General features: G+C 42.4%; 1 protein-coding gene and 1 long non-coding RNA gene across 9 annotated transcripts in view; one reads left to right on the top strand and one right to left on the bottom strand.

Annotated features, from left to right (window-relative positions):
- fam13a (family with sequence similarity 13 member A) overlaps nt 1-12,199 on the top strand; it is a 252,954-nt gene that overhangs the window by 152,293 nt on the left and 88,462 nt on the right. The gene's annotated exons all lie outside the window — the stretch shown is intronic.
- Nucleotides 1-12,199, bottom strand: part of LOC140196733 (uncharacterized) — a 154,414-nt gene that overhangs the window by 80,924 nt on the left and 61,291 nt on the right. For 2 of the 3 annotated variants that reach the window (XR_011885800.1, XR_011885799.1), the window contains exon 2: nt 3,906-3,998. This is a non-coding gene — a long non-coding RNA (uncharacterized lncRNA). Of the gene's footprint in view, nt 1-3,905; nt 3,999-5,390; nt 5,484-12,199 lie in introns of those variants that run through there. The other variant, XR_011885801.1, reaches the window with a different exon arrangement.

Genomic DNA, 12,199 nt, shown 5'->3' with positions numbered 1-12,199 from the left:
GAATAGAGTGAGGTGGAAAATAAATGTGTGGCTGAAGAATTAGAGGAAGGAGCAGGGATTCAGATTTCTGGATCATTGGGACCTCTCCTGGGGCAGGTGTGACCTGTACAAAAGGAACGGGTTGTATTTGAATTTGAGGGGGACCAATATCCTTGCGCACAGGTTTACTAGAGCTGTTGGGAGTGGTTTAAACTAATATGGGAACTAGTATGATAGAACTGAAGATCAGCCAGCATGCTTACAAGTAAATGATGGGTGTGACATGAATGTAAATAAGGACAAGCTAATGATTGGGTACAAATGCAGACAGGGCAAAGAGTTAAATTGTACCACCAAGACAAAATTCATGGGGACAAAGAATGCAGGACTGAAGGTACTGTATTTAAATACATGTACCATTCAGAATAAGGTGGACAAACTCATGGCGCAGTTAGAGATTGGTCGACATGACATGGTGGGCATCACTGAGTCGTGGCCATTGTTGTAAGCTAAACATCAAAGGATATGTAATGTTCCGTTATATTGGCTCGTGTATGTCTAGGGGAAATCCCGCCCAGCACCTGCTTCAACACTCCCCTCAGGGTCAGTCGCCGCCCGAATCAATCAGAAACATCAATCATCAGCCAGCACACCCAGTAAATTTTAACAAATACACTTTATAGATATTACTAATTCTATGACATTAATATGCATTTGATACGGAGAGGAAAGTAATGAAAAAAAAAGACGCCACCACTTATCAAAGTCCAAGTTCTTCGCGCGCTACTGTTGGAGCTCAATTCGACGTCAGACGACCACCCGAATTCCGTCGACTCACGGCTCGGGACCACCCTGAGTGATCAACCGGAGCCTCTCCGCATGTGCGCCATCCTCCTCGTCTCTCCTCCGTCTCCCAGTCCACAGTCATATCATACAGCATGGCATCCGAAAACAAAACGATACATAACCACCCATTGGCTAATAGAACCTTGGTATCTCATTTTAAAGTAAAACAAACTGTTAGCGCAAACTCTCTGCAGCATTAAAACACAACAAAGCCGCATTCCCCAGATTAACATAACAAAATCGCCATTTTAAATGTAACTAAAGAAAGACCCCGTACAGATATATTTTGTATGGATAGGATGGGCAGGAGGGCGTAGGCAGTGGTGTGGCTCTGTTGGTAAGAGATGGAATTATGTCTTTAGAAAGAGGTGACATAGGGGCAGAGAATGTTGAATCCTTGTGGGTGAGTTGCCTTGGATTTTCAGAAGGCATTCGATAAGGTGCCATACATGAGGCTGCTTAACAAGATAAAATCCTATGGCATTACAGGAACAATACTGGCATGGATAGAGAAATGGCTGAAAGACAGGAGGCAACGAGTAGGAATAAAAGGGGCCTTTTCTGGTTGGCTGCCAGCGATTAGTAGTGTTCCTCAGCGGTCAGTATTGGGACCGCTACTTTTCACATTGTTTGTTAATGATTTAGATAATGGAATTGATGGCTTTGTGGAAAAGTTTGCGGATGATATGAAGATAGTTGGAGGGGTAGGTAGTGCTGAGGAGGCAATGTGATTGCAGCAGGACTTAGACAAAAGTCGCAGATTGAATACAGAGTTGGGAAATGTATGATAATGCATTTTGGTAAAGGGAATAATAGTGCAGACTTATATCTAAATGGAGAGAAAATTCAAACATCAGAGGTGCAAAGGGGCTTGGGAGTCCTTGTGCAAGGCTCCCAGGGGATTAATTTAGAGGTTGAATCTGTGGTAAAGAAGGCAAATGCAATGTTGGGCCTTTATTTCAAGGGGAATAGACTATAAATGCAAGGAGATAATACTGAGGCTTTGTAAGATACTGGTCGGGCCACACTTGGAGTTTTGAGCCCTTTATTGCAGGAAGGATGTATTGTCATTAGAGAGAATACAGAGGAGATTCACAAGGATGATTCCAGGAACGAAGTGGTTAACATATGAGGAAGGTTTAGCAGCTTTGAGGCTGTACTCACTAGAATGTAGAAGAATATGGGGAATCAGATTGAAACCTACTGAATGTTGAAAAGACTAGAATAAGGTGGGTGAGGAGAGGATATTTCCTGTGTTGGGGGTATCCAGAACTAGAGGACACTGCCTCAAGACTGAGGGGTGACCTTTTAGAACAGAGGTAAGGAGAAATTTTTTTTAGCCAGAGAACAGTGAATCTGTGCAATGTTCTGCCTCAGACTGTGGTGGCCAAGTCCGTGAGTATATTTAAAGCGAAAGTTGATAGTTTCCTTATTGGTCAGGGCATCAAAGGATATGGCAAGAAGGCAGATAGATGGGGTTGAGTGGGATCCAGGATCAGTCATGATGGAATGGCAGAGCAGACTCGATGCGCTGAATGACCTAATTCTGCTCCTATGTCTTATGGTCTTGTGTTTAGTGTCTTCAGCATTTTAGCTTATGTCATCTTCTGGTACTCAGAGACATTTCAAAGGAGTAAAAAATGAAAATAAAATTGTGTAAAATAAATTCTAATATGGAAATTAATTAAAGAAGCAAAATAATTTACCTTTGCTTGACTTTTTAGTAAAAGTTTAGTAACCTGAGCAAATAAACGAAGTAACACTGAAAGGACTGAAATAACTCTTGGCAGAAACAATAGCAATTGCATATATTTTTAAAGCTTCCAGAGTCCTCTCCTCACTATAATGTACATGATCAGATTTAACTCAGAAGTACCATAAAGCAAAACAAGTGTGCCCCATTTCTTGTTATACTTAGAAGATAGAGCAGTACAGTACAGGAACAGGCCCTTCTGCCCACAATATCTGTACTAATCACAATGCGAAATTAAATTGTACATGATTCATCTCCTTTCATTCTCTGCATATTCATTTGTCTCCCTATCAGCCTCTTAAACACCACTATCATAGCAGCATAGCCCACACAATACTGGAGGAACACAGGTCAGGCAGCATCAGTGAAGAGGAATATCCAGTCAACAGTGTCAATTCTAGTCCTAATGAAGCGTCTTGGCCTGAAGCATTGACTGTTTATTCCTCTCTATAGATGCTACCTGGCCTGCTGAGTTCCTGAAGCACTTTGTGTGTGTTACTCTGGATTCACAGCATCTGCAGAATCTCTTTTGTCTGCTATCATACCAGCTTACAGATATATTTCTAATAAGACAAATCACTCTTACTTTTAAAGGGACAAATTGAGTAGTGCTAACCTTTCACTTTTCAGGATGATCAAAGCAGTTTGCAGCCAATAAAATGCTCTTGTTATAGAGAAATTTGTATCAAGGCCCTACAACAGCAGTACGATTGTACTCAGACAACCTGTTTTTAGATTGAGTTGAGAAATAAATTTTGGCTGTGAACCCCGAGGAGAACTTCATTGACTGGTTGCTTCACAGCCTGGAATGGAAAGGCCAGTACCCTTGAAAGGAAAAGACTACAAAAAGTAGTGGATACAGGCCAGTCGGTCACGGGTAAAACCCTCCCCACCACTGAGCATGCCTACATGGAGTGGTGTTGTAGGAAAGTAGCAAGGGCCCCACCGTCCAGGTCATGCTCTTTTCTTAATCGAGAAAATCTGCAGATGCTGGTATTCCGAGCAACATGCAACAATGCCAGAGGAACTCAGCAGGCCAAGCAGCATCTGTGGGAAGAAGTACAGTCGATGTTTTGGGCCTGTTGCCATCAGGAAAGTGGCACAGGAGCCTCAGGACCCACACCACCAGGTTCAGGAACAATTATTACCCCTCAACCATCAACCTCTTGAACCAGAAGGGATAACATCACTCAAATTCACTCACCCTATAAATGAACTGTTCCCACAACATATGGACTTGCTTTCAAGGATTTGTCATCTCATTTTCCAATATTTAGTGCTTTGTTTTTCATTATTATTATTATTTATTCTTTATTTTTGTACTTACACATTTTGTTGGCTTCTGACATTGTTGTTTGTCTGTCCTTTGGGAGTAGTCTTTCATGGGTTCTATTGTGTTTCTTGCATTTACTGTGAATGCCTGCAAGAAAATGAATCTCAGAGTTGTATATAGTGACATATGTGTACTTTGATAAACTTGTTTGGAACTTTAAATTTCAAAATCATGCCCCATGACTTAAGTGGGCAAGGATAGTTGTACGAAAACTGGGACCTCCAGCTGTGTAAGACTCATTCCCATAAGGAGTTTGCGTGTTCTCCCTGTGACTGTGTGAGTTTCCTCCGGCTGCTCCTGTTTTCACCTGCATTCTGAAGACTTGCATGTTAGTAAGTTGTGGGCTTGCTATATTGGCGCCAGAAGCATGGCGACTCTTGCAGGCTGCCCCCAGCACATCGTTGGACTGTGTTGGTTGTTGATGCAAATGAGTCAGTTCACTGTATGCTTTGATGTATGTGTGACAAACAAAGCTAATCCCTTTAATCTTCCACGTCTTATTTAGGCGTAGCGGAGTGGTGCAGATAGTAAAGCCACTGTCACTGTGAAATTTGCACATTTAATCTGTGGCTTTCCTCGGGATGCTCCGGTTTCCTCCCATATTCCAAAAATGTGTGGTTTGCTAGGTTAATTGGCCGCTATAAATGGTCCCTCGTGTGTAGGTGAGTGATAGAATTTGGGGAAAGATTGATGGCAATGTAAAGAGGTTAAAAAAATGGGATGTAATGTAGGCATAAAGTAAATGAGTGGTTGATGTAGACTTGGTGGGCAAAAGGCTTGTTCTATATCTCTATGACTTTCTGTTTGCATAAGTCTCTGAACTGCAACAGTTCTGAGGGTCCCGATGAAAACTACAATCATAGAGTCATGGAGGATACAGCATAGAAAGAAGCCCTTCAGGTCAATAGTCCATATCAACCACAATGCCCATTCAAACTAGTCCCATGTGACTATAAACACGAGTTTCTGCGGATGCTGAATATCTTAAGCAACACACACACAATGCTGGAGGAACAGCCAGCATCTATGGAGGAGAATAAACAGTCAGTCAGTGTTTCATAGCGAGACTCTTCAACAGGACCCATTTGCTCATGTTCGGGCCATATCCTTCTTAATCTTTCCTATCCATGTATCTGCCTTAAGTGTCTTTTAAATGTTGTTATTGTCTCTGCTTCAACTACATCCACTGGCAACTAATTCCATATACAGTTTACACCTTGGGTGTACAAGTTGCCTCTTAGGGTCCTATTAAATATCCCCTCTCTCACCTTAAACCCCTGCCCTCAAGTTACTGATTCCTTAACCCAGGGAAAAGACGGTGAGCATTCTCCACCCTGTCTAGCAAGGAGTGTTCACCTGTTGATATGTACAATGATATTAAGGTTTCACATTGATCAACATATTTAAACCTGATCAATGTATCATTTCACTGGGCATATTTAGTAAAGTAATATGCACCAGCTGTGGTTTCCTAGGCACCTTGACAGAGTTGCAAGAAGTGGAGTTAAATGTTCCATGCAGACGGCTGAGTCATGAATTCCCAGTCTGATTCTTCATCTGGAATCCAGGAATCTACTTTAAATAGAAAAGAATCTGAGGACTTTAACTGACAAAATTAAAAATAAGCCTTAACTGTTTCCAGTTACTTCAAAGTTTAAAGTACATTTATTATCAAAGTATGTGTACTATGTACAACCTTGAGAGGTGTTTTCTTACAAGCAGCCATAAAATAAAGAAACAGAATGGAACCCATTAAACAAAAACCCACACAACAAAGGCCATCAAACAGCCAATATGCAGAAAAAAAGAACAAATCGTGCAACAATGAAAAGTAGACAAAAAAAACACAGAACATGACTCGCAGAGTCCTGAAAGTGAGTCCACAGCCACAGAGCCAATTTAGCTCTGAGACGGGTGAAGCCGGTCCACGGGCCCAATGGCTACAGGCCGCAGCCATGGAGCCAGTTCAACGCTGAGCCGAGTGCCAATGGTTGCAGGCTGTATTGGGTCCCGCGAGCTGCTTGGTTTTGAAATGAACAGAGACAATACTCAGCAGGTCAGGCAGCATCAGTGGACAGAAAAACAGAGTTATTGTTTCAGATCCATGATATTTCATCACAAATTTGAAATGGAATAAGTTAGGTGACGAACTGGAGAAGGGCAGAGAGATTAAAAGGAAATGTTTGTGGTTAGGGTGTAAAACAGAATGACACAAGTGCTGGTGGTGCTAGCTGAGAGAGAGTGATAAAACCCTGTGCATGCAGTTGACCTTGCTAAAGGAGGTGAAAATAGAGGGAGATTAATGAAATGAAAGGTGAGAGAGGAATAGGCAATTCTGAAACTGAGTGGTTGACACAACAGTTGTTGAGAATCCAAAACTAAAAACAATGGTGGAAATACTAAACAGGTCAGGCAGCATCCATGGAGAGAAAAATACAGAGGTAATGTTACAGGTTCAGTTCCAATGTTTTTATTATAACTGGCCACAGGAGAAAAGCTGAATATTTGGAATTGTTGAATTCAATGTCAATTCCTGAGAACTGTAGTAGTGATCATCAAGCGATATTGTTCCTCAAGATTACTTGTGTACTCTCGATCAGTGAAAGACAGAAGAGTGAACCAAAAAGTCAAAGACAGAGTGGTCCTTTTGAAATGCTGAAGGGAACGGGGAGGGGAAGACTTGTTTCTATTGATGACATTGTAAGTTGATGGGGAGAGGGGATGGAGAGTTACAGTGAGAGGCAATCAGAAGCTCAGGGCCACCACTGTGGATGTGTTTTGCAATGTCTGTCACCGGTTTCTTCCGCACAGAGATGACTTTGTGAGCACCGAATACAGTACACTAAATTGGATGAAGTGCAGGTGAGTCATTCTTCGCCTGGCTGTGGTCTTTGGACCACTGGATGTTGGAAAAGGGAAGAAAAAAGGGTAGATGTTGCATCTCCTGCAATTCCGTGGGGTGACTGTGTACTCGTCAAGATATAATAGTGTGTCAAGGAGCTACAAAGAGAATCATCTCTTTGGAAAGCAGAAGTAAGAGGAAATGGATATCATGTGGTGGTGGAATCACATAGAAAGTTCCAGAAATTACAGGGGATGATCAGTTGTATGTGGAGAATGATGGATGGGGAGTGCTGGGGTGTGGGTAGATTGAAGTGAGGAGGGTCAGTGGAAAAATTGAGGTGGTCAACATCGTGCCAGAATTTTAGTAATGAGAAGGTCAAAATCAAAATTGGGTTTATTGTCTGCACAGGTGGAATGCAAATTTACTTGCAGCATTGCAGCTGCATACTTTAGATAAGCAGCATTCATAAGGAATACATAAACTGAACAGAAATTATACACAATTTTTACTAGAAAGGAATACAATTTAAAACAAAAAGAACAGTAACCACTGTGGTGCAAAATGGTCATAATGTTACTATACTGAAGTAGTATTTAGGGTTGTGCAGACGAGTCTGAAGTGAGAACTCAAGCAAGCAAGTACGATAGGCTTGGAGGCAAAGACAGCGGAAGAAGAGCTTAACAGTCTGTCCGGCTCTGAAATTGTTAGGACGGAGTCCATGGGGGAATGAAGCTAAAGTCCCTGCTGGGGACTGAGTAAGTGTGGAGGGGGGTATCAGAACAGGCAGTGAAACGAGGTAGGGGGTAGAATGTTGTGAAGATTGAGAAATGGATCAGACAAAAGTGGAAAAAATGCAACAAAGTATTAGATTAGATTAGATTATGAGTATACTCAGTCCTCTTATTGTCATTTAGTAATGCATGCATTAAGAAATGATACAATGTTTTTCCAGAATGATATCACTGAAACACATGACAAACTAGTTATATTAGTTCTTGAAGGTTGCGATCCTTGACACCATCTGTGCTTAAGGGCAAAGTGGATGCACCGACCAAGACAACCATGAGACCGTAGGTCAGTGCTGAGAGTCAAGAGCTGAATGTGCCCACACAAGGCATTAAACAGAGATTTCAGGGAACAGTGAGGAAAGTGCTCAGTGGCCATTCAGACCTGGTGGGCTGAAAGTCTATTTGTGTACAGTATGACTATAAAGACATGCTACTTTGGATCCAAGGCTTGGTAAACTCCTTATCAAATGTAAGAGGGAGACGGGAACCAATGAGAGCAAACAAAATAAAAGTGAAAAATGGAGATCCCGTGAGAAAGAGAAACATACATTCTCAACGTTGTCCAGAGAGCCAGTAGTAAGTTCAACAGTAATTGTGAGGCAAAAATTTGTTTTAAATATATTGCCTTAAATATTTTGAGGGAAGCTTGAAAAGCCAACCTTTAAAAAGAAGGGACACCACTCATTAACAGCACAACAAGAAACAAGTTTAATTTATGTATTTAACCTGAAACTGAAAGATTGGTGCTGAGGTCTAGCAGAATTATTTTGAAATAATTCTGGAAGTGCCTGGCAGGTCATGCAATATTTGTAGAGAGAGAAAGAGAGTTAATATTTCTGGTGAATGACCTTCCCATATCCTGAAATGTTTGAAATTGATTCAGGAAATAGATTATGCAGCGCTCCATCTGTCCCCATTCCCACACCAGTGCCAAATTTATACCAGAAAGCATTTCATTTTCAGTTAATTTTGAGAATGGACTAACCTTTTGAACCTTAAATCCTTATGGAATCCAAACCAGGAACAGGGATCAAGCCATCTGATCATCATCCTCAGCATCATTGATATGCATTTATATAGCATCTATAATATAACAAATGCTCAAAAGGCTTCTCACAGAAGTATAAATAAATGTAAATTGCTATTTAGCTATGTTAGGTAATATTAAAGCAGATACCAGAATCCCTGTCAAAGGCAGAGAGTTTAAGGGAAGTCTAAAAAGAAGAAACAGAGAAGTTTTAACAAAGGAATTCCAGAGTATTGGATGTTATCGGAATCAGAATCAGGTTTAATCTCACTGGCATGTGATGTGAAATTTGTTAATTTAGCAGCAGTGGTTCAATGCAATGCATAATATAGAAAAGAAAAAATAAGTAAAAAAGTAAATCAGTTACAGGATACATATGTTGAATAGATTTTAAAAAGTGCAAAAAACAAAAATACTGTATATTGAAGAAGTGAGATAGTGTCCAAGGGTTTAAGATCCATTTTGGAATCAGATGGCAGAGGGGAAGAAGCTGTTCCTGAATCGCTGAGTGTGTGCCTTCAGGCTCCTGTACCTCCTACCTGATGGTAACCGTGAGAAAAGGGCATGCCCTGGGTGCTGGAGGTCCTGAATAATGGACGCTGCCTTTCTGAGACACCACTCCCATAAGATGTCCTGGGTATTTTGTAGGCTAGTACCCAAGATGAAGCTGACCAGATTTACAACCCTCTGCAGCTTCTTTCGGCCCTGTGCAGTAGCCTCCCTGCCCCCTCATTCCAGACAGTGATGCAGTCTGTCAGAATGCTCTCTGCAGTACATCTATAGAAGTTCTTGAGTGTATTTGTTGACATGCCAAATCTCTTCAAACTCCTAATGAAGTATAGCCGCTGTCTTGCCTTCTTTATAACTACCTCAATATGTTGGGACCAGGTTAGATCCACAGAGATCTTGACACCCAGGAACTTGAAACTGCTCACTCTCTCCACTTCTGATCCCTCTATGAGGACTGGTATGTGTTCCTTCGTCTTACCCTTCCTGAAGTCCACAATCAGCTATTTCGTCTTACTGACGTTGAGTGCCAGGTTGTTGCTGTGGCACCATTCCACTATTTGGTATATCTCACTCCTGTACACCCTGTCGTAACCACCTGAGATTCTACCAATGATGGTTCTGTCATCAGCGAATCTATAGACGGTATTTGAGCTATGCCTAGCCACACAGTCATAGAGAGAGTTGAGCAGTGGGCTAAGCACACACTCCTGGGGTGCGCCAGTGTTGATTGTCCGCGAGGAGGATATATTATCAGCAATCCGCACAGATTGTGGTCTTCTGCTTAGGAAGTTGAGGATCCAATTGCAGAGGGAGGTTCAGAGGCCCAGGTTCTGCAGCTTCTCGATCAGGATTGTGGGAATGATGGTATTAAATGCTGAGCGATAGTCGATGAACAGCATCCTGACATAGGTGTTTGTGTCGTCCAAGTGCTCTAAAGCCCGGTGAAGAGCCATTGAGATTGCATCTGCCATCGACCTATTGTGGCGATAGGGAAACTGCAATAGGTCCAGTTCCTTGCTGAGGCAGGGGTTCAGTCTAGTCATGACCAACCTCTCAAAGTATTTAATCACTGTAAATGTGAGTGCTACCAGACGACAATCATTAAGGCAGCTCACATTATTCTTCTTAAGCACTGGTATAATTGTTGCCTTTTTGAAGCAAGTGGGAACTTCTGTCTGTAGCAGTGAGAGGTTGAAAATGTCCTTAAATACTCCCACCAGCTGGTTGGCACAGCTTTTCAGAGCCTTACCAGGTACTGCATTGGGACCCTTCTGCCTTGAGAGGGTTCACTTTCTTTAAAGACAGCCTAACATCGGCCTCTGAGACAGAGGTGACAGGGTCATCAGGTGCAGCAGGGATCTTCACAGCTGTAGTTGTATTCTCCCTTTCAAAGCAGACATAGAAGGCGTTGAGTTCATCTGGTAGTGAAGCATCGCTGTCATTCATGCTATTGGGTTTCGCTTTGTAGGAAGTAATGTCTTGCAAACCCTGCCAGAGTTGCTGTGCATCCAATGTCACCTCCAACCCCGTTCGAAATTTTCTCTTTGCTCTTGAAATACCCCTCTACAAATCGTACCTGGTTTTCTGGTACAGACCTGGGTCGCCAGACTTGAATGCCACAGACCTAGCCTTCAGCAGAAGATGTATCTCCTGGTTCATGCACGGTTTTTGGTTTGGGAATGTACAATAAGTCTTTGTAGGCACACACTCATCCATATAGGGTTTAATGAAGTTGGTAACAACTGCAGCATACTCATCCAGATTCAAAGATGAATCCCTGAATACAGTCCAGTCTACCACTTCAAAGCAGTCCTGTAGACGCTCCTGTGCTTCTCGTCCAAATCTTCTTGGTCCTCACTACTGGTGCTGCAATCTTTAGTCTCTGCCTATATTCAGGGAGTAGAAGTACAGCCAGGTGACCAGACATCCAAGTGAGGGCGTGGGATAGCACGGTAGGCATTCTTGATGGTGGTGTAGCAATGGTCCAGTGTGTTTTTTCCTCTGGTATTGTAAGTGATCTGTTGATGATAATTGCTTAGTGATTTTTTCAGACTGGCCTTGTTAAAATCTCCCAAAACAGTGGTGAAGGTGTTAGGGTGCGCCGTTGATTCCATTGCTCAGATCATCTGAAGCCTGCTTGACATTGGCCTGAGGTGGAATGTATACTGCTGCCAAAATGACCCCGGAGACTCCCGTGGCAGGTAAAAAAGGACGACACTTAACTGCTCGATAACATGCAGCTGAATGCATGGCGATCAATGGTGGGACAACTAAATTTGGCCAAAGGTAGATTCAGAGGAATCTGGAATTCTCAGAGCATTTTGGGGTGGAGTTGATAGGACATTGATTAGTTCGATCTAAGCCTACACAGATTGCGATGTCTATTTCCTTACAGGATTTGGCAGCTATCTTGGATTTCTCTATCTTGGTGTCTCATGTTACCCTGTTCAAAATGCAGATGTCATTGAGATCAGAATCTCTGATAAGTACACTACACAACACAGAGTATGAGCAATTACTCTCCACCTGCCTGGAAGGACTCAGTTACAATGGCATTTCAGTTAGGCAGGTGGTGAGACAAAGTAGTCAGCTTGATTGGATCTCTGTTCACTAGTTTCAACATTATTTTTCTTAGTGCAAAATAAGACCATCAGACCATAAGATATAGGAGCAGAATTAGGCCGTTTGGTCCATTGAGTCTGCTCTGCCATTCAATCATGGGCTGATCCAATTCTTCCAGTCATCCCCACTCCCCTCCACTCCCCTGCCTTCACCCCATACCCTTTGATGCCCTGGCTAATCAAGAACCTATCTATCTCTGCCTTAAAAACACCCAGTGATTTGGCCTCCACAGCCGCTCGTGGCAACAAATTCCACAGATTTACCACCCTCTGACTAAAGTAATTTCTCAGCATCTCAGTTCTAAAAGGACGTCCTTCAAGTCGTGCCCTCTTGTCCTAGAATCCCCCACCTTGGGAAATAACTTCGCCATATCTAATCTGTTCAGGCCTTTTAACATTCAGAATGTTTCTGTGAGATCCCCCCTCATTCTCCTGAACTCCAGGGAATACAGTCCAGGAGCTGCCAGACGTTCCTCATACAGTAAAATACTCCAGGA

Source organism: Mobula birostris, chromosome 4 (genome assembly GCF_030028105.1).
Source record: "Mobula birostris isolate sMobBir1 chromosome 4, sMobBir1.hap1, whole genome shotgun sequence".
Lineage (NCBI taxonomy): Eukaryota > Metazoa > Chordata > Chondrichthyes > Myliobatiformes > Myliobatidae > Mobula > Mobula birostris.
This window is presented reverse-complemented; position numbering and strand designations above follow the sequence as displayed.